The sequence below is a fragment of the Phyllobates terribilis genome, unplaced genomic scaffold (assembly GCF_046119375.1).
Source record: "Phyllobates terribilis strain yellow unplaced genomic scaffold, ASM4611937v1 Scaffold_120__1_contigs__length_5212024, whole genome shotgun sequence".
NCBI lineage: Eukaryota > Metazoa > Chordata > Amphibia > Anura > Dendrobatidae > Phyllobates > Phyllobates terribilis.
In genome coordinates, this window is record NW_027362880.1 from 2,730,345 (window position 1) to 2,751,406 (window position 21,062).

A 21,062-nucleotide genomic window follows, 5' to 3' on the forward strand; every position below is an offset into this window, starting at 1 on the left:
TCTATACACTTACTACTTAAACCCTTGCAGTCTTTTTTGGTTTACTGCGCGTATCAGCAGCAGGTCACGGTTGTGAGTCCACCAGCGCCCCCTAAATATTATTTATATAATAAAACATCACATTTACAGGATTTAAAAAAACACCCCCAACCCTCCCCACCAGAACCCCCCTTTTCATCCCTTAACTATCTGATTTGGCATAAGACTGTCGTCCCTCCTTGACGTACAAATACCAAATGTATCATGAATTGCACAACATTCTATCCATCCTATTATGTTGCTATTAAAGAACTAGCATATCAAATATTATGTCTCTGACCAACTCATCCAACACCACACTTGAGCATTTAACCCAATTCCCCCACTGTTTCCCCAGCTGAAAACTGCTGTTCATAAACGCCCTCCATCCAACCTCACTGAGCTTGAGCTGTTTTGCAAGGAAGAATGGGCAAGAATTTCAGCCTCTCGATGTGCAAAACTGATAGAGACATACCCCAAGCGACTTGCAGCTGTAATCGCAGCAAAATGTGGCGCTACAAAGTATTAACTCAAGGGGGCCGAATAATATTGCACGCCCCACTTTTCAGTTTTAAATTTTGTTAAAAAAGTTTAAAATATCCAATAGATTTCGTTCCACTTCACGATTGTGTCCCACTTGTTGTTGATTCTTCCCCAAAAAATTAGAATTTTATATCTTTATGTTTGAAGCCAGAAATGTGGCAAAAGGTAGAAAAGTTCAAGGGGGCCAAATACTTTCACAAGGCACTGTAAGATGCATAATTGTTATAGGGGCACTGCGGCTATTGTGACTGTCAAGTTTTATTATGTATATTTTATATTATTTTCTATGGGAAAAATGTGGGCACTGTTTTCGGGGGCACAGTTTTACCATCTAAGGGTACAAAGGAGGCATTTTACTTTGTAAGAGGCACATTGGTGGGCATTACTATGTGAGCAATAAGAGGATCAGGAATAGGGGCACAGCAGTGGTTCAGCATTGGGGTGACAGCGGGATGAGGAGTTTGTGCAGGTTGGGAATAGATGGGGACGGTGCTGGAGGTGTGAGAAGTCAAATGTTTCTTTGTTGTAATCTCTGCAGATGTCGCTGGAGAAGTTGTGATATCGGCCCGGCCCAGATGGAAAAGACGGGAAAAGTGAACGACTCCATCAGAAATAAAACGTCAGTTGTGAGTTAATTTAATATAACATATATGTAGCATCGGCGTCCCGTCCCTCTCACCTCCACGCTCCTCACGTGGGTCCCTCCAGCGCTTCTCTCTCTCGCCCCCCGGCTCCTGGCGCGGCTTCTCCCTGCGCTCCGTTCCCTGCTGTGGCCGGCGCGCGTCCCTCCTCCAGCAGAGTGCTTAGGGCGCGCGCACTCCCCCCCTCTTAAAGGGACTGCGCGCGTCTTCCTAAAAAGTCCACGGCCAATGGCCAGAGGACTTCCCACATTTAAGGCACCTCCTCCAAAATGGATGTGCCTGAGCAACAGTTGTCGCACTGTGTCTTCACCTCTGCTTCAGCCCTCTGGTCCCTCCGCTAGCCTGACTAGTCCAGCCTGATTCCTGCCTGACACTTGTCTGCTACCTGGAAGCACCTGCCAGCACCCGCTGAGTCTATCTTCCTGCTTACCTGGGAGCACCTGCCAGCACCCGCTGAGTTTATCCACCTGCTTATCCGGAAGTGCCCGCCAGCACCTGCCGCGGCTATCCACCAGCTTACCCCGAAGCACCTGCCAGTACCTGCAGTGTCGATCTGCCCGCTGGGTTGAAGGTACCTGTCGTCTACCCAGAGACTGTCCCCGTCACTTGCCGTGACCACCTGCCTGTCTACCCGGAGACTGTCCCCGTCACTTGCCGTGACCACCTGCCTGTCCACCCAGAGACTGTCCCCGTCACTTGCTGTGACCACCTGCCAGTCTACCCAGAGACTGTCCCCATCACTTGCCGTGACCACCTGCCGGTCTACCCAGAGACTGTCCCCGTCACTTGCCGTGACCACCTGCCTGCTTACCCAGAGACTGTCCCCGTCACTTGCTGTGATTACCTGCTTGCCTTCCCTGGGAGTCACCCGCTTCCTTACAAGGACTTCCCCTTTGTATTGCAGCTCAGAGGTTCCACCTCCCGGTCCTGTTACAGTTTGCTCGGGCCATGGAACCCGGTGGCACCCAAGCTCCCTCGCTCTCGGACCTATGCCATGAACTTTCCCGTCAGAGGTCTCAACAGGAGTCCATCCTGAGCCACCTGCGTAATGTTAACTCCCGCCTGGACACACTGACTGCCTCATCGGGACCTGCTTCCAGTCACACGACTCCTACCCCGGCAGCGTCGCTGCCCATCAATACCATGGCATCCCTTCCCGGTCCCCGCCTATCCGCCCCGCCTCGTTTTGGTGGAGACCCCGGTCTGGCACGAGGCTTCATTAACCAGTGCACCCTGCACTTCGAACTTTTGGCACACCAATTCACCACCGACCGGGCCAAAGTGGCCTTCATCATGTCCCATCTCACTGGGGAGGCACTGGCTTGGCTAAATCCCCTATGGGAAAGAGGAGACCCCCTGGTGTCCAACCTGCCAGCCTTTCTCACGGCTTTCTGGAAAGTCTTCGACGAACCAGGACGAAAGACCTCATCCGCCTCCTCTCTGCTACGCCTCCGCCAAGGGAGTCTCACCGTGGGCCAATATGCCATACGGTTCCGTACCCTTGCTTCTGAGCTTACCTGGGATAACGAGGCCCTGGTGTCTGTCTTCTGGGAAGGCCTATCCGGCCAGATTAAAGATGAACTCGCCGGTCGGGACATTCCAACCTCCCTGGATGACTCAGTAACACTTGCCACCCGGATTGACATCCGGTCCCAAGAGTGTACCAAAGAGGTCATCCGTGAGAGGAGGTTTTCCCGCCTTGCTCCCACTTTCCAGAGACCCGTCTCTTCCTCTGTAACTCCCCAGGCGCACTCGCCAGAGTCCATGCAGGTCGACCAGACCAAGATGGTCAAAACCCGTCAAGAGTCACGCCCTGCTAAGGGGAGCTGTTTCTACTGTGGCAGTAAGGAGCACCAGATCCGTTCCTGCCCAGAGAGGCCGGGAAACGCCAGTGTCTAGGATCGCTCGGAGAGGTCATCCTAGACAAGAGTAAACCCTCTCCATCTCTGATGCTGTCGGTCTCTATCATCTGCGGGGAGAACCGCTACTTTGAACTAGCTCAACTCGATTCTGGAGCTGTCGGAAACCTTATTTCCCAGTGCCTGGTAGAGAAATACCGCATTCCCACTAAACCTTTTGCTGAACCCTTATCTGTCGCCTCCGTGGATGGAGGGCTCTTACCGCTAACCATCCAACTCATCACCGAACCCATAACTCTGCAGGTGGGAATGCTGCACTCTGAGAGGATCTTCTTCCATGTTCTACCTGGACTCTCTCACGCCCTCTTGTTAGGCCTTCCTTGGCTCCAGAGACATGCACCCGTGCTGAATTGGCAGACCGGAGAAGTCCTTCTCTGGGGGCAGGACTGTCATAAGACTTGTTTAGTTCCTGTTCGTCCTGCTCGTCCTTCTCCTACTCCAGCCAATCTACCCGGTCTACCGGTTCCTTATTGGTCTTATGCTGATGTTTTCAACAAGAAAGAAGCAGAGACATTACCCCCCCATAGACCATACTGTTGCCCAATCGACCTGGTACCCGGCGCTACTCCACCCCGTGGGCGTATTTACCCTTTGTCCGCTGCCGAGACCCGGGCCATGTCTGAATATATCGAGGAAAATCTGGCCCGGGGATTTATCCGGAAATCTACCTCCCCGGCAGGAGCAGGCTTCTTCTTCGTTAAAAAGAAGGATGGCTCACTTCGTCCTTGTATAGACTATAGAGGTCTTAACCAGATCACGGTGAAGAATAAATACCCCCTTCCACTCATTCCTGAATTATTTGACCGTCTGAGGGGTGCCAGAATCTTCACCAAGCTGGATCTCCGTGGGGCATATAACCTGGTCTGTATCCGCCAGGGGGATGAATGGAAGACGGCATTCAACACCCAGGATGGCCACTATGAATACCTCGTAATGCCCTTTGGCCTTTGTAATGCTCCCGCCGTCTTTCAAGAGTTGGTCAATGACATCTTCCATGACCTTCTCTACTCCTGCGTGGTGGTGTGCCTGGACGACATCTTGATCTTCTCTCCGGATCTTCCCACACACCGGAGGGACATTCGTCAGGTCCTGCTCAGGCTCAGGCAGAACCATCTCTACGCAAAATTTGAGAAGTGCCTCTTTGAGCAGACCTCGCTTCCATTTCTGGGCTACGTCATCTCCCAGACCGGCCTACGAATGGATCCTGAGAAACTTTCTGCCATCCTGAAGTGGCCCCGACCGGAGGGGTTGAAGGCTATTCAGTGGTTCCTGGGCTTCGCCAATTACTACCGCCTCTTCATTCCGCACTTCTCTTCCCGGACTGCCCCTATCTCTGCGCTCACCCGTAAAGGCGCTAGTCCCAAAGAATAGCCGCCCGAGGCTGAAGAGGCCTTCCTTTCTTTGAAACAAGCTTTCTCCTCCGCTTCTGTGCTGCACCATCCGGACTACAACAAACAATTCTTCTTAGAAGTAGATGCTTCCTCCTCCGGAGCGGTGCTCACCCAAAAGTCGCCATCCGGGAGAATGGTAACCTGCGGCTTCTTCTCCAAGCTCTTATCTTCGTCTGAGCGCAATTATTCTATAGGAGACCGAGAATTGTTAGCCGTTAAATTGGCACTGGAGGAGTGGCGTTACCTGCTCGAGGGGGCTCTTCACCCGGTAATAATTTATACGGACCACAAAAACTTGGCTTACCTCCAGAGTGCCCAAAGACTTAACCCGCGCCAGGTGGTCCTTGTTCTTCGCCCACTTTGATTTCATTCTTCATTTCCGCCCGGCAGACAAGAATATCAAAGCCGATGCCTTGTCCCAATCCTTTCAGTTCTCCGATCTAGAGGAGGAGCCTAAGCACATCATCGACCCCGCCAAGGTAATGCAGGTGGCTCCCTTGGATCTGAATCGTCTTCCACCCGGTAAGACGTTCGTGACCGTACCTGATCGTGAGAAGGTTCTGCACTGGGGACATTCATCTAAGCTAGCTGGCCATGCTGGCCAAAAGAAGACCCTCCAGCTTATTGCCCGGCATTACTGGTGGCCTACCCTGCGCAAGGAGGTAATAGACTTTGTCTCGGCCTGTGCGTCCTGCGCCCATAACAAGGTTCCTAGACATCTGCCAGCCGGCCGCCTTCTGCCTCTTCCCGTACCTGCTGCCCCATGGCAGCATATAGCCATGGACTTTATAACGGATCTCCCTGTCTCTGCTGGTTGTACGGTCATTTGGATGGTCGCTGATCGCTTCTCTAAAATGGCTCACTTAATTTCCCTGCCGGGTCTTCCGTCTGCATCGGAATTGGCTAAGGACTTTATTCATCATATTTTCTGTCTCCATGGTCTTCCTCTCCACATCATATCCGATCGAGGGGTTCAGTTCACCTCTTGCTTCTGGAGAGCCACGTGTAAACTGCTGGGGGTCACCTTGGACTTCTCTTCTGCTTATCACCCACAGTCCAATGGTCAAGTAGAGCAGATCAACCAAATCTTAACCAGTTACCTCCAGCACTTTGTTAATGCCCACCATTCCGATTGGGTGGATCTTTTACCGTGGGCCGAATTCTCCTACAATAATCACGAGAGCGAACCCTCTTCCAAATCCCCGTTTTTTACAGTCTACGGCCAACATCCCCGAATCCCGTTTCCCATCTCCGCCTCGGTGGACAACCCATCCGCGGAATCTCTTGTTAGCGAATTCTCCACCATTTGGGAGAGTACCAGATCCGCACTTCTTCAATCCTCCGAGCGGATGAAGAGACAGGCTGACAAGAGACGTCTGGATCCGCCCCAATTCCGTCCTGGAGATAAGGTCTGTCTCTCGTCCAAATATGTCTGGCTCAAGATTCCTTCCTACAAGTTAGGGCCCCAGTTCATCGGCCCACTGGAAATTATCAAGCAAATCAACCCGGTGGCCTATAAATTGAAACTCCCGGCCAACTTGCGGATCCCCAACTCCTTCCATGTATCTCTGCTCAAACCCGTGGTTCTTAACTCTTTTTCCAAGACTACAGGTACGCCTCCTGCTCCGGTTTCTGCTGAAAACGAATTTGAGGTAGAGAGCATTCTGGCCACCAAGAGGGTAAGAGGAAAGACCTTTTTTCTAGTGGATTGGAAGGGGTTTGGTCCTGAGGAAAGAACGTGGGAGCCCCGGGAGAACATCCATGCCCCGCTCCTCCTTGATAAATTTCTTTCTGGCCTAAAGAAGAGGGGGCATAAAGGGGGGGGTACTGTAGCATCGGCGTCCCTGCCCTCTGCTAGGCAGGGACGCCGTCCCTCTCACCTCCACGCTCCTCACGTGGGTCCCTCCAGCGCTTCTCTCTCTCGCCCCCCGGCTCCTGGCGCGGCTTCTCCCTGCGCTCTGTTCCCTGCTGTGTCCCTCCTCCAGCAGAGTGCTTAGGGCGCGCGCGCGCGCACTCCCCCCCTCTTAAAAGGACTGCGCGCGTCTTCCTAAAAAGTCCCCGGCCAATGGCCAGAGGACTTCCCACATTTAAGGCACCTCCTCCAAAATGGAGGTGCCCGAGCAACAGTTGCCGCACTGTGTCTTCACCTCTGCTTCAGCCCTCTGGTCCCTCCGCTAGCCTGACTAGTCCAGCCTGATTCCTGCCTGTCACACCAGTCTGCTACCTGGAAGCACCTGCCAGCACCCGCTGAGTCTATCTTCCTGCTTACCTGGGAGCACCTGCCAGCACCCGCTGAGTTTATCTACCTGCTTATCCGGAAGCGCCCGCCAGCACCTGCCGCGGCTATCCACCAGCTTACCCGGAAGCACCTGCCAGTACCTGCCGTGTCGATCTGCCCGCTGGGTTGAAGGTACATGCCGTCTACCCAGAGACTGTCCCCGTCACTTGCCGTGACCACCTGCCTGTCTACCCGGAGACTTTCCCCGTCACTTGCCGTGACCACCTGCCTGTCTACCCAGAGACTGTCCCCGTCACTTGCCGTGACCACCTGCCAGTCTACCCAGAGACTGTCCCCGTCACTTGCCGTGACCACCTGCCGGTCTACCCAGAGACTGTCCCCGTCACTTGCCGTGATCACCTGCCTGCTTACCCAGAGACTGTCCCCGTCACTTGCTGTGACTACCTGCTTGCCTTCCCTGGGAGTCACCCGCTTCCTTACAAGGACTTCCCCTTTGTATTGCAGCTCAGAGGTTCCACCTCCCGGTCCCGTTACAATATATATACAGTTGAAACCAGAAGTTTACATACACTATATAAAAAGACACATCTGCATGTTTTTCTCAATATCTGAAATTAAATCAAAATAAACCTTTCCCATTTCAGGTTAATTAGGATTACCATAATTTTCAATATTTGCCAAATGCCAGAATAATGAGAGAGAGAATGTTTAAGGCGTTTTTATTACTTACTGCAAAGTAAAAAGTTTACATACATTTCATTAGTATTTGGTACCATTGCCCTTAAACTGAATGACTTGGGTCAAACGTTTGGGATATCCTTCCACAAGCTTCTCACAATAGTTGGTCGGAATTTGGGCCCATTCCTCCAGACAAAACTGGTGTAACTGATCCAGGGTTGTAGGTTACCTTGCTCGCAACCTTTTCAGCTTTGCCCATACATTTTCAATAGGATTGAGATCAGGGCTTTTGTGATGACCACTCCAAAACATTGATTTTGTTATCCTTAAGCCACTTTTTTAACATTTTGGCAGTATGCTTTGGGTCATTGTTCATGTGGAAGACCCATCTCCGCCCAAACTTTAACTTCCTGGCTGATGTGTTGAGATGTTGCTTCAGTATTGCCACATAATCTTTTTTTCTCATGATGTCATTGAGACAACACAGCTTTTCTTCTTAATTATGCCAGACATACTTTCTGATGGCAAGAGCAATATACCTTTATTTTTATGTTGACTTTTTAACCTGTGATCTTCTGTGGTTGATTAACACAGACTATTGTTTGAATAATCCTGATTGTTGACACTTGAGTTAAGATGATCTACAACTTATTGTCTGCAAATCTTGCAAGATAGGGTGAGCAATACTGTTTGATAATATGCTGATTACATATTATACCAGCTAAAGGGAGTTGTTAATTTGCCGAGCAATAGAGGACAAACTATTCAAGTTGATTAAATGCACAAACATGAGCTCTTTCCACCTTCATCCCTGACCCTTGACTTGTGAATGATGGCTGCAAGGAAAATTGTGATCTATAAAAAGGGGGTCTCTGTCTCTATTCGGTGAGCATGTCAGCTTAGGGGACTTCGGCCCCAGCTGGAGAAATACAGATTGGCTCCATTGACCATTGCTGAACCCTCAGAGACGTCTTAAAGAATCCAGGTTGGGACAAACAGGTCACCTGGCCCCAGACCTCACTGCCCTCGGCTAGTTTCCTAAGCTTGTCATTACCTCCTCTCTTTGGGGGCCCGCAAAAAGCGGCGTGCCACTGGTGGGGGTAGTCAGCCCTGGAAGCCCCAAAATCGCGACTGTTCTATCCTAGATGGGCCAGCGGAAGGGTGAGGACTCTGTAACTTGCACCATCTTGGGTACTTGCTGGGACTGTTCTATGTGTTTATTGTCCTGTTTTGTGGTTCAATAAAGTATTGCCACACTGTTTAACCCTCACCCTGTGTTGTCTGAGTAGTGTTACGCCCACGGAAAACCCCTGGTCTTCACGGCCATCTATTTTGTGAATTGCACCAGTCCCTCCTGCAGCAAAACAACACCACAACATGATGCTTCCACCCCCGTGTTTCACAGTTAGGATGGTGTTTTTAGGCTTACAAGCTTCTCCCTTTTTCCCCCAAACGTACCTATAGTCATTATGCACAAAAAGTTAAATTTTAGTTTCATCAGACCACAGGACATGTCTCCAAAAATTAAGGTCTATGTTCCTGTGTGCATTTGCAAACATTAATCTGGCTTTTTTATATTTCTTTTGGAGCAATGACTTATTCCTGGCAGAGTGGCCTTTCAGCCCATGTTGATACACTACTCATTTCACTGTGGATATTGACACACTCTTAACAGCTTCCGCCATCATCTTCACAATGTCTTTTGCTTTTGTCCTTGTGTTGATATGCAATTATCGGAAAAAAGCATGTTCATATCTGGGACACAGAACCCATCTCCTTCCTCAGCGGTATAATGGCTGGACATTCCCATCTTTTTTGTACTTGCATATAATTGTTTGTACAGATGAACGAGGCACCTTCAGGTATCTTGAAATTGTACCCAAGGATGAGCCAGACTTGTGCAAGTCCACAATTCTCTTCCTGATATCTTGGCTGATTTCTTTACACTTTCCCATGATGCTACACAAAGAAGCAGTGTGTTTCAGGTGTGCATTTAAAAACATCAATAGGTGTGTCTCTAATTAACTCAGATGTTGCCAAAAAAAAAGAAGCTTCCAAACGCTTGACATCATCATATGGGCAGTACAGAATTGTTTAAAGGCATAATGATCTTAGTGTATGTAAACTTTTGACTTTGCAGTAATAAAAATGCCTTAAAACATTCTCTCTCTCCCTTTCTTTCTCTCTCATTATTCTGGCATTTGGCAAATATTAAAAATTATGGTAATCCTAATTGACCTAAAATGGGAAAGGTTTATTCTGATTTCATGTCAGATATTGAGTAAAACATGCAGATGTGTCTTTTTATATAGTGTATGTAAATTTCTGGTTTCAAATGTATATATCCCGGGGTGGGTTAAGGATAGCTAGGCCCCGGGCAGTTCGGACTGTGGACCCCCGACGGGTCACGTGACGGGTCATCATATACCTGAAACAGATTATTTCTGAAAAAAATAGGTGCTGAGTGAAACTATGACCAAAAAAACCCCATCAATTTATATAAAATTTACCTACAGTTAAAAGATTGTTTAAGCCATAGTATTGAACAGACCAATTGTAATATGTAACAAGTCTTTTTCCAATTGTCACAAGCTTTTCATATCGATAGTGCAGCACAAACACAGAATACTGTAGAAAACATTTACACTATCACATTTCCATCACAATAGAAACATCAGTCATTATATCAATAAAAAAATGTCAAATGTATAATGTAAAATAAATATATATACAGTACAGACCAAAAGTTTGGACACACCTTCTCATTTAAAGATTTTTCTGTATTTTCATAACTATGAAAATTGTACATTCACACTGAAGGCATCAAAACTATGAATTAACACATGTGGAATTATATACTTAACAAAAAAGTGTGAAACGACTGAAAATATGTCTTATATTCTAGGTTCTTCAAAGTAGCCACCTTTTGCTTTGATGACTGCTTTGCACACTCTTGGCATTCTTTTGATGAGCTTCAAATGGTAGTCACCAGAAATGGTTTTCACTTCACAGGTGTGCCCTGTCAGGTTTAATAAGTGGGATTTCTTGCCTTATGAATGGGGTTGGGACCATCAGTTGTGTTGTGCAGAAGTCTGGTGGATACACAGCTGATAGTCCTACTGAATAGACTGTTAGAATTTGTATTATGGCAAGAAAAAAGCAGCTAAGTAGAGAAAAACGAGTGGCCATCATTACTTTAAGAAATGAAGGTCAGTCAGTGCGAAAAATTGGGAAAACTTTGAAAGTGTCCCCAGGGGCAGTTGCAAAAACCAGCTACAAAGAAACTGGCTCACATGAGGACCGCCCCAGGAAAGGAAGACCAAGAGTCACCTCTGCTTCTGAGGATAAGTTTATCCGAGTCACCAGCCTCATAAATCACAGGTTAACAGCAGCTCAGATTAGAGACCAGGTCAATGTCACACAGAGTTCTAGCAGCAGACACATCTCTTCAACAACTGTTAAGAGGAGACTTTGTGCAGCAGGCCTTCATGGTAAAATAGCTGCTAGGAAACCACTGCTAAGGACAGGCAACAAGCAGAAGAGATTTGTTTGGGCTAAAGTACACAAGGAATGGACATTAGACCAGTGGAAATCTATGCTTTTGTCTGATGAGTCTAAATTTGAGATCTTTGGTTCCAACCACCGTGTCTTTGTGCGACGCAGAAAAGGTGAACGGATGGACTCTACATGCCTGGTTCCCACCGTGAAGCATGGAGGAGAAGGTGTGATGGTGTGGGGGTGCTTTGCTGGTGACACTGTTGGGGATTTATTCAAAATTGAAGGCATACTGAACCAGCATGGCTACCACAGCATCTTGCAGCGGCATGCTATTCCATCTGGTTTGCGTTTAGTTGGACTATCATTTATTTTTCAACAGGACAATGACCCCAAACACACCTCCAGGCTGTGTAAGGGCTATTTGACCAAGAAGGAGAGTGATGGGGTGCTACGCCAGATGACCTGGCCTCCACAGTCATCAGACCTGAACCCAATCGAGATGGTTTGGGGTGAGCTGGACCGCAGAGTGAAGGCAAAAGGGCCAACAAGTGCTAAGCATCTCTGGGAACTCCTTCAAGATTGTTGGAAGACCATTTCCGGTGACTACCACTTGAAGCTCATCAAGATAATGCAAAGAGTGTGCAAAGCAGTCATCAAAGCAAAAGGTGGCTACTTTGAAGAACCTAGAATATAAGACATATTTTCAGTTGTTTCACACTTTTTTGTTAAGTATATAATTCCACATGTGTTAATTCATAGTTTTGATGCCTTCAAATGTACAATTTTCATAGTCATGAAAATACAGAAAAATCTTTAAATGAGAAGGTGTGTCCAAACTTTTGGTCTGTACTGTATATATTTCATAAAGCCACCAGAACCATAAACTGTAGAAATTATCCTCTCACTAAGCCTAAGCTCAAGCACAGCAGATAGTTTGGGGTTTGTTACTTGTTACATTTTATAAGTTAATTTGACCTTCAACCAAGGGGACTTAGTAGAGATTTGTCTCTGGAAGCGTTACCCTTTTCCCCTGTATGATGCTGACCAATCATAAACTGGAGGCAACATGGAGGGAATAAAAGAAAACACTCCCAGATTAGGTAAAACCTGACCTTTTCTGTGTAATAGAAGACTCGTGTTTGAAGCACTACTCCAGGAACTTCGTTTAGTTGCACCATTCCAGCACTGAAATAAAAAACAAAACACTAGACCGTAGCTTTAACCAGGTCACAAAACTCTCACTAGCGGTGATTACTGTGCAGGGGAGGAGAGCGGAGGAGTGTGATTCCATGTACTGCTCTGTATCTATCCCAGGCTGTGTGGAATAATGTCCTGGGACCTGGGGTAAACGCTGAGCGCTGTATGTGACACGTGCTGATCGGACACTGCAGCTCTCATCTCAGTCCTGTCCTGCTGCTGTGAGACTAGAGCTGTAGTGTGCGATCAGCATTTATCCCAGGTACCGGGAAGTTATTCCCCAAAGCCTGGGACGGATGCAGAGCAGTATATGGAATCTCACATCTCAGCATAGTAATCGCTGGAAGTGAGATTTTTTTAACTAGTTAGACGTGTATTATATCAGATACAGAGAAAGCCAGTTCTGATATTCTCTGGGGGTGTGCTCTTTATCCTCTGCATGACACCTCTTGCATATTATTGGACAACGTCATACAGGGGAAAAGTAAACGCCCCCTTAGTTGAATGGAAAATTGGCATAAAGTTTACAAGTTGATATCTCTGCAATGGAGATGAGAAATAAAAGAAACCATGTTTTATTCATATCTTCAGTCACTTGAATGTAAAGTAACTAGTTCCTCTTTAAAGGGAATCGTTTAATAATATGAACCTGGCCCAAACCACATATATAGGCATGCAGGTCCTTGAAACCTAAATCCAATGACAACTTTATATATTTTATCTGCTGCTGCATACCCAAGAAATCAGTTTTGTAACTGGACTTGAAATATGATGACTAATGGGTGACTGGTCTGGTGGGCGTTGTTTTCCTTAGACTAATTGTTCCACAGTCCCACTAATCATGTTATCATGCCCTGTGGGTTTAAGTGATATTATTTGCAAGAGCGGTGCCACTAACAGCTCTTTGTAAATTTCAGCATCCCTGATAATGCACAGTAAGCCAGGTGTCTACCTTGGCTTCATTGGAACACTGAGCATGCCAGGTATGCAGCACGGACGCAGGACACAGCCAGCTGCGGAATTTGCAGAGAACCGTCTGTGAAGGCTGGCTGTGTCCTGTCATCATTGCCTGCAGTTAATACACTGTGCCCTGATAAAGTTGGGGTGCATACGCCTGGCTGACTGCGCAATGTCAAAGAGCCAGTGGTAGCAATGCTCTTGTAAATAATCTGACTCATGCTCACAGGGGTATAACGTGATTAGTGGGACAATTAGTCTGGGAAAACAACACCCCCACAACTAGTCCCCCACTACTTAGCAAATTTCAAGCCATGTTATAAAACTGATTTTATGCATAGGCAGCAATTAATAAGCCCAAAAAAAGCCTTGTAAGAAAGGTATAAAGGGATCAATAAATACGTGGTTACAGATTGGAGATCCTGACCAGTTCCCTTTAACCCCTTTACAACCCAAGGTGGTTTGCACGTTAATGACCAGGCCAATTTTTACAATTCTGACCACTGTCACTTTATGAGGTAATTACTCTGGAACTCTTTAAAGGATCCCCCTGATTCTGAGACTGTTTTTTCGGGACATATTGTACTTCATGATTGTGGTAAAATTTCTTCGATATCACTTGCCTTTATTTGTGAAAAAAAACTAAAATTTGGCGAAAATTTTGAAAATTTTGCAATTTTCAAACTTTGAATTCTTATGCCCTCAAATCAGAGAGATGTGACTCGCCCCGTGGGGCACTCGCAGTCGGGCAATAGGGAGATGATGGGGGTAGTAGTGGCAACCCCGTCCGTGGCTCAGGGTGGTCAGACCAGTGGCAGTCCTTTATAAGTTTTAAGTGATGTCCGACTACGCCACCCGTGGATTGCGGTCAGTGCTTACCGCCGCTGCAGCGCAGACCTCTGGGGCAGATGTGAATGTGCAGCTCAGAATAGTACAACTCCCCACGGGAAGAGTAGGGCCCCAGGGCAGTGTATGATGGATGATGGAGGGGATGATTCCGACCGCGATAGCCAGGAGACGGAGGCCTCTTCAACAGTTCAGGGTCTTTATTATAACAGGTAAAACGACCCAGAAACAGGCCCGGCTAGGAGGGGGCCTGGATGTCTGAGAACAAGTGGGAAGCTGGCCCTGGTCAGGGTGAGGGTGTAGGCCTACCGTGCTCTCTGTGCTCCTTCTGGCTATTTCCCTTCTGGTAATGTACAGCCCACGTTCCTGAGCTCACCGTGTCCTCTCGCCCGTATGGCTTGCAACTTGGGTCCCTTTCTACTCCCGGCCTGGTACGGCTTTGCTGGTCCCTTCTGCTGTGGCGGAGCCTCCGGGCTTCTTAGGCCAAGGAACATACAGTCCCCTGTGGACTGGTTATCTGCTGTAGGACGTGGAATCCTAACAGCCTCAGACACCAAAGTCTGGTAGATTAGTCTCTTTATCTGCCAGGACAGGCTCACTTCGCCTTTGTTCCTGGCTCGTGGCTCTCCTACTGCCACACGTCCTCTTAGGCTGCAACACAACTGTCTCTCCCTGCTCTGGGACACTTCTCTATCCAGAGACAGGTCGTCCAGTTCTCTCTAACCCTGCCCCCAGTTCCAGCTTTTATAGGGGCAGCCTGCTCCCCCTACTGGCCTGAGACAGGAGGTATTGCATGCTAATGTTCCCCTGACTAAAGAACCTCCCCCTTGCTCTCAGACACAGCTTTATTATATTTGTGGCATCCAGGCCAGGGTGACACAGATGACATGTGGGAAATAACATTTCCCACATGTATACTTTACATTAGCACAATTTTGGAACCAACATTTTTTTTTATTAGGGAGCTATAAGGGTTAAAAGTTGACCAGTGATTTCTCATTTTTCCAACAAAATTTACAAAACCATTTTTTTAGGGGCCACATCTCATTTGAAGTCACTTTGAGGGGTCTTTATGACAGAAAATACCCAAAAGTGACACCATTCTAACAACTGCACCCCTCAAGATGCTCAAAACCACATTCAAGAACTTTATTACCCCTTCAGGTGCTTCATAGAAATTTTGGGAATATGGAAGAAAAAAATTAACATTTAACTTTTTTCACAAAAATATTACTTTAGACCCAATTTTTTTGATTTTCGCAGGGGTAACAGGAAGAAATGGACCCCAAAATTTGTGGTGAAATTTCCTCTGAGCACGCAGATACCCCATATGTGGGGAAAAAACACAGTTTAGGCGCACGGCAGGGTTCGGAAGTGAAGGAGCTCCATTTGACTTTTTGAATGTAAAATTTGCTTGAATAATTAGCGGACGCCATGTTGCATTTTTTGGAGCCCCTGATTTGCCTAAACAGTGGAAACCCCCCATAAGTGACACTATTTTGGAAACAAAACCCCTCAGGGAACTTATCTAGATGTGTGGTGAGCACCTTGAACCCCCAAGTGCTTCACAGAAGTTTATAACATTGAGCTGTAAAAATAAAATTTTCACATTTTTCCCACAAAAATGTTTTTCAGCCCCCAATTTTGCATTTTCATAAGGGTAACAGGAGAAAAATTGCTCCATGCAGATTGTTGTGCAATTTCCCCTGAGTAAGCAGATACCCCATATGTGGGGGAAAACCACTATTTGGGCGTAAGGCAGGGTTCGGAAGGGAAGGAGCGCCATTTAACTTTTTGATTGTAAAATTTGATTGAATAATTAGCGGACGCCATGTTGCATTTGGAGAGCCCCTGATGTGCCTAAACAGTGGAAACCCCCCACAAGTGACAATATTTTGGAAACTAGACCCCTCAGGGCACTTATCTAGATGTGTGGTGAGCACTTTGAACCCTCAGGTGCTTCACAGAAGTTTAGAACATTGAGCCGTAAAAATAAAATGTTCACATTTTTGCAACAAAAATATTTTTCAGCCTCCAATTTTGCATTTTCATGAGGGTAACAGGAGAAATTGCACCATGCTATTTGTTGTGCAATCCCCCCTGAGCATGCCAATACACAATATGTTTGGGAAAACCACTGTTTGGGCGCACTGCAGGGTTCGGAAGGGAAGGAGCGCCATTTGACTTTTTCAATGTAAAATTTGTTTGAATAATTAGCGGTCGCCATGTTGAGTTTGGAGAGCCCCTGATGTGACTAAACAGTGGAAACCCCCCACAAGTGACACCATTTTGGAAACTAGACCCCTCAGGGAACTTGGCTAGATGTGTGGTGAGCACCTTGAACCCTCAGGTGCTTCACAGAAGTTTATAACATGCAGCCATGAAAATAACATTTTCACATTTTTCCCACAAAAATGTTTTTCAGCCCCCAGTTTTGCATTTTCATAAGGGTAACAGGAGACATTGCACCATGCAACTTGTTGTGCAATCTCTCCTGAGTAAGCCGATACCCCATATGTAGAGGAAAACCACTGCTTGGGCATACGGCAGGGTTCGGAAGGGAAGGAGCACCATTTGACTTTTTGAATGTAAAATTTGCTTGAATAATTAGCAGATGTGCCCCTGATGTGCCTAAACAGTGGAAAACCCCAACAAGTGACACCATTTTGGAAACTAGACCCCTAGGGAACTTATCTAGATGTGTGGTGAGCACCCTGAACCACCAAGTGCTTTACAGAAGTTTATAACATGGAGCCATGAAAATAAAAAAATCTAACTTTTTCCACAAAAATGATGTTTTAGCCCCAATTTTTTTATTTTCACAAGGATAAGAGGAGAAAATGGACCCCAAAAACTTTTGTGCAATGTCTCCTGAGTACGCCAATACCCTATATGTGGGGAAAATATAGTGTTTGGGCGCACGGCAGAGTTCAGAAGGGAAGGAGCACTGTGTGACTTTTTGAACACAAAATTGGCTGGAATTGAGAGCGAACGCCATGTCACGTTTAGAGAGCCCCTGATGTGCCTAAATAGTGGAAACCCCCCACAAGTAACCGCATTTTGGATTCTACACCCCTCAAGGATTTTATCAAGGGGTATAGTGAACATTTTGAACCCAGAGGTATGACACAGAATTTGATAACATTAGATCATCATATTGAATAAGTTGTCAATAGTCTTGAGTGCAAGTGCTCGCTACTTGAGTTTGCATCGGGTACTCAGGTATGCACCATGTATTGCGTGTGCTCGAGTGACATGCTGGAATCCCTGCCTGCATGTTTCACGGTTATTAGACACCCTAAAAAAACCATGCGGGGATCGCTCGTGCATGGCAGACAATCCCCGCAAGGTTTTTGGCCGCAAAGCATATGGGGCGGAGACTCGAGCATGTCACTCTAGCACTCGCAATACTCAGTGAATACCCGAGCACCTGATGCAAACTTAAGTAGCGAGCATTTGCGCTCAACACTAGTTGCCATATCGTCATCTCTTTTTTTTTTTACTTTTGAAAAAAATCCCAACCCTAACCCCAACCCTTCTACAACCCCAACAATAACCCTAGCCCAACCCTAACCCCAATCCTAACCCTAACCCTAGCACAACCCTAACCCTAGAGTTTATCTTTTACGCCGTTCCTCGTGTGGTATAAGTGATTAGATGACTTTATTCTTCGGGTCGGTGCGACTACAGCGATACCAGAATCATATAGTTTTTTTATGATTGACAGCTGTCACACACTAAAAGACGCATTTTTTGGTAAAATCTAGTTTTTGCATCACCATATTTTGAGAGCTATAATTTTTCCATATTTTGGCCAACAGAGTTATGTGACGCTTGTTTTTTGGGGGATGATTTGACGTTTTTATTGGTATCATTTTCAGGCACGTGACATTTTTTGATCGCTTTTTATTCTGATTTATGGGAGGCAGAATAAACAAAAACCAACAATTCAGGAATTGCTTTTTTAAAAAAAAAATGTTATGCTGTTCCGCGTGTGGTAAAATTCATAATGCAGTGTTATTCTTTGGGTCAGTACGTTTACAGCGATACTACATTTATATTGTTTTTTAATGTTTTGACGCTTTTACACAATAAAAACTATTTTATAGAAAAAATAATTTTTTTGCATCACTTTATTCTGAGAGCTATAACTTTTTTCATTTTCAGATGATGAAGCTGTATGGCAGCTTGTTTTTTTGCGGAACAAGATGACGTTTTCAGCGGTATCATTTTTATTTACTGTATATTCGTCTTTTTGATCGCGTGTTATTCCATTTTTTGTTTGGCGGTATGATGATAAAGCATTGTTTTTTGCTTCGTTTTTTATTTTTATTTTTTACCGTGTTCACTAAAGGGGTTAACTAGTGGGACAGTTTTATAGATCAGTTCGTTCCGGATGCTGCGATACCAAATATGTGTACTTTTATTGTTTTTTTTTTCATAATAATATTTATTGATGGGTACATTATATTTTTATTTTTGGTGGATTATTTTTTTGATTTTTTTCTTTTTTTTTTTAAATATTTTCTACAATTTTTTTTTCCCATTTTTTAACACTTTTTTTTACTTTTATACTTTGTCCCACTATGGGACTTTCACTTTTTTTACTCTGATCGCCTGTATAGCATAGGGATGGAGCACCATCCCTGTGATATACAGGCTGTCAGCGCTGCAGATGCAAAAGATACTTTGGTCATGCACTGCGCATGCCCAAAGTATCTTTCTGCTGTCTGGTGACCCGGATGTTGTCATGACGACATCGGGTCATCATGGTAACATCCGGGAAGCTGCGGCAGACAGAGTTGAACGCCGACAGGAGAGGTGAGTATCGCGATCACCTCCCCTTGCCCCCGCAATGCTGCGATCGACTTCGATCGCAGCATTGCGGGGGTTAATGTGCCGGGAGTGGTGCGGGACCGCTCCCTGCACATAGCACCGGGTGTCAGCTATGACAATCAGCTAACACCCGGCGGCTATCTCGCCCGCACAGCCTGTGTGCGGGCGAAATCAACAGGGCGTACTAATACGTACCTGGCTCTTAAAGCCCAGGGTGCAGGTACGTATTAGTACACCTTGGGCTTTTAAGGGATTAAAGTTAAAATTTCTTGGAAATTAATAGACCTGAAAATTAGTGATGGGCGAGCACTAAAATGCTCGGGTACTCGTTGCTCGGGTTGAGCAAATTGAGATGCTCGGGTGTTCGACCCGAGAAACGAGCCCAATGAAAGTCTATGGGAAACTCGAGCATTTTTCAGGCTGCTTCCCTTGGTGGTCTGCAAAGGGCCTAAAAATTGCCCAAATCGATGGGAACAAATGGCATGGGAACAGCATGGGGAAGACCCCTGGAAGCATTTCTGACTCCCCGGTCACTGCTGTGAACAACGTTGTCAGATGTATTACGCCACTTTTATGGACTTACAATAAAACATACAAAAACGAAACCAAAATGGATTTTCCTGGGAAATATGTTAAGGAACATCCTTTCCAGGGTAATGACTTGTATATAAGGCAAAATAAATAACCAAAACCAAAAATACTCCTCCACACCTTGGGCTATGTTCACACGTAGTGTTTTTGATGCGTTTTTGCACTTTTGGACTGCTTTCAACCGTGAGAAATGCATTCACTGGGAAATGTCATTTTAACATTTTACAACGTTATCTGGCCATGTGGTGTGCGAGACATGATCAGACACATCCTGTTTCATTTATGAAGGAGGTACTCTGAAGGTCACAAAGCCTATTTTTATAGGGTCATCAGGCAGCCTTTACTATTCTTAGAGAGCCATCAGCTGGCTATGCTTTGTTGTTCCCATTACTAAAGAGTGGGTTTCCTATACTGTTATTGCATATGCAGTGAGTGGCAGGGCTGCCCAAAATTTGGACGCACCCCAATACCCCATTGAAGAGACGTAGAGGAGGGCCTCCTGAAAAAAAATGTTCCCATTATTAGAAAGTGGGTCTCCCATTGTGTTTGCCTATGCAGTGAATGCAAGGGTTGCCAAAAAATTGGAGGCACTCCAATGCCCCTTGGAAGAGACGTGGAGGTCAGAGGGACTCCTGAAAACAATGTTCCCATTATTAGGAAGTGAACCTCCCATTGTGTTTGCCTATGCAGTGAATGCAAGGGCTGCCAAAAATTGGGAGGCACTCCAATGCCCCATGGAAGAGATGTAGAGGGCCTCATGAAAAAATATTCCCATTATTAGGAAATGGGTCTCCCATAGTGTTGGCCTATGCAGTGAATGCAAGGGCTGCCAAAAATTGTGAGGCACTCCAATGCCCCTTGGAAGAGACGTAGAGGGCCTCATGAAAAAATGTTCCCATTATTAGGAAGTGGGTCTCCCATAGTGTTGGCCTATGCAGTGAATGCAAGGGCTGCCAAAAATTGGGAAGCACTCCAATGCACCTTGGAAAAGGCGTGGAGGAGGGCCTCATAAATTTTTTTTCCCATTAGAAAAGAGCGGGACTCCTATACTTGTAACGCCCATGCACTAAATGTATGGGCTGACAAACATTTACCTTTGGGTGGTATACATGAACATACTGTATAATTTTTTTTTTTTACAGGCATCATAAACACCCTTTAAAAATTTTACGGGCATCATAAACACCCTTTAAAAAAAGTATGTGGGTGTTGCATCACGGACCACGGTCACCCTGGTGATATGGTGGTGGAGGATGAGGAGAAGGAGGGGGACAAGAGCAAATAGCCAAAATCAGGAAGAGTATACCCATATGTGGGTCTGAAAAGATGCATGGGAATACATCTCCCAAAAAAAGACACTGGATTTGAGTTTAGGTTACGCTTCTATCATTCAGTGGTGTTGAGAAGTCTGGCCCAATCCAGCCCTTGTTCATTATTATAAGAGTCAGCCTGTCAGCATTTTCAGTTGACAGGCGGATGTGCTTATCAATTATAATTCCACCAGAGATAAAAAAACCCCGCTCTGATAAAACGCTGGCGGCAGGACAGCCAGGACCACCAAGGCGTAGATAGCCAGTTCATTCCACATGTCCAGCTTGGATACCCAGTAATTATAAGGCCCAGAGGAATCATGGAGGACGTCGGTATGGTCGGCAAGGTACTCCTTCAGCATCTTCCCAAACTTTGCACTCCTTGTGAGAGTAACCCG

General features: G+C 46.2%; 1 protein-coding gene across 1 annotated transcript in view; it reads left to right on the forward strand.

Moving 5' to 3' along the window:
* LOC141201631 (uncharacterized) overlaps positions 1 to 21,062 on the forward strand; it is a 375,891-nt gene that overhangs the window by 188,667 nt on the left and 166,162 nt on the right. The gene's annotated exons all lie outside the window — the stretch shown is intronic.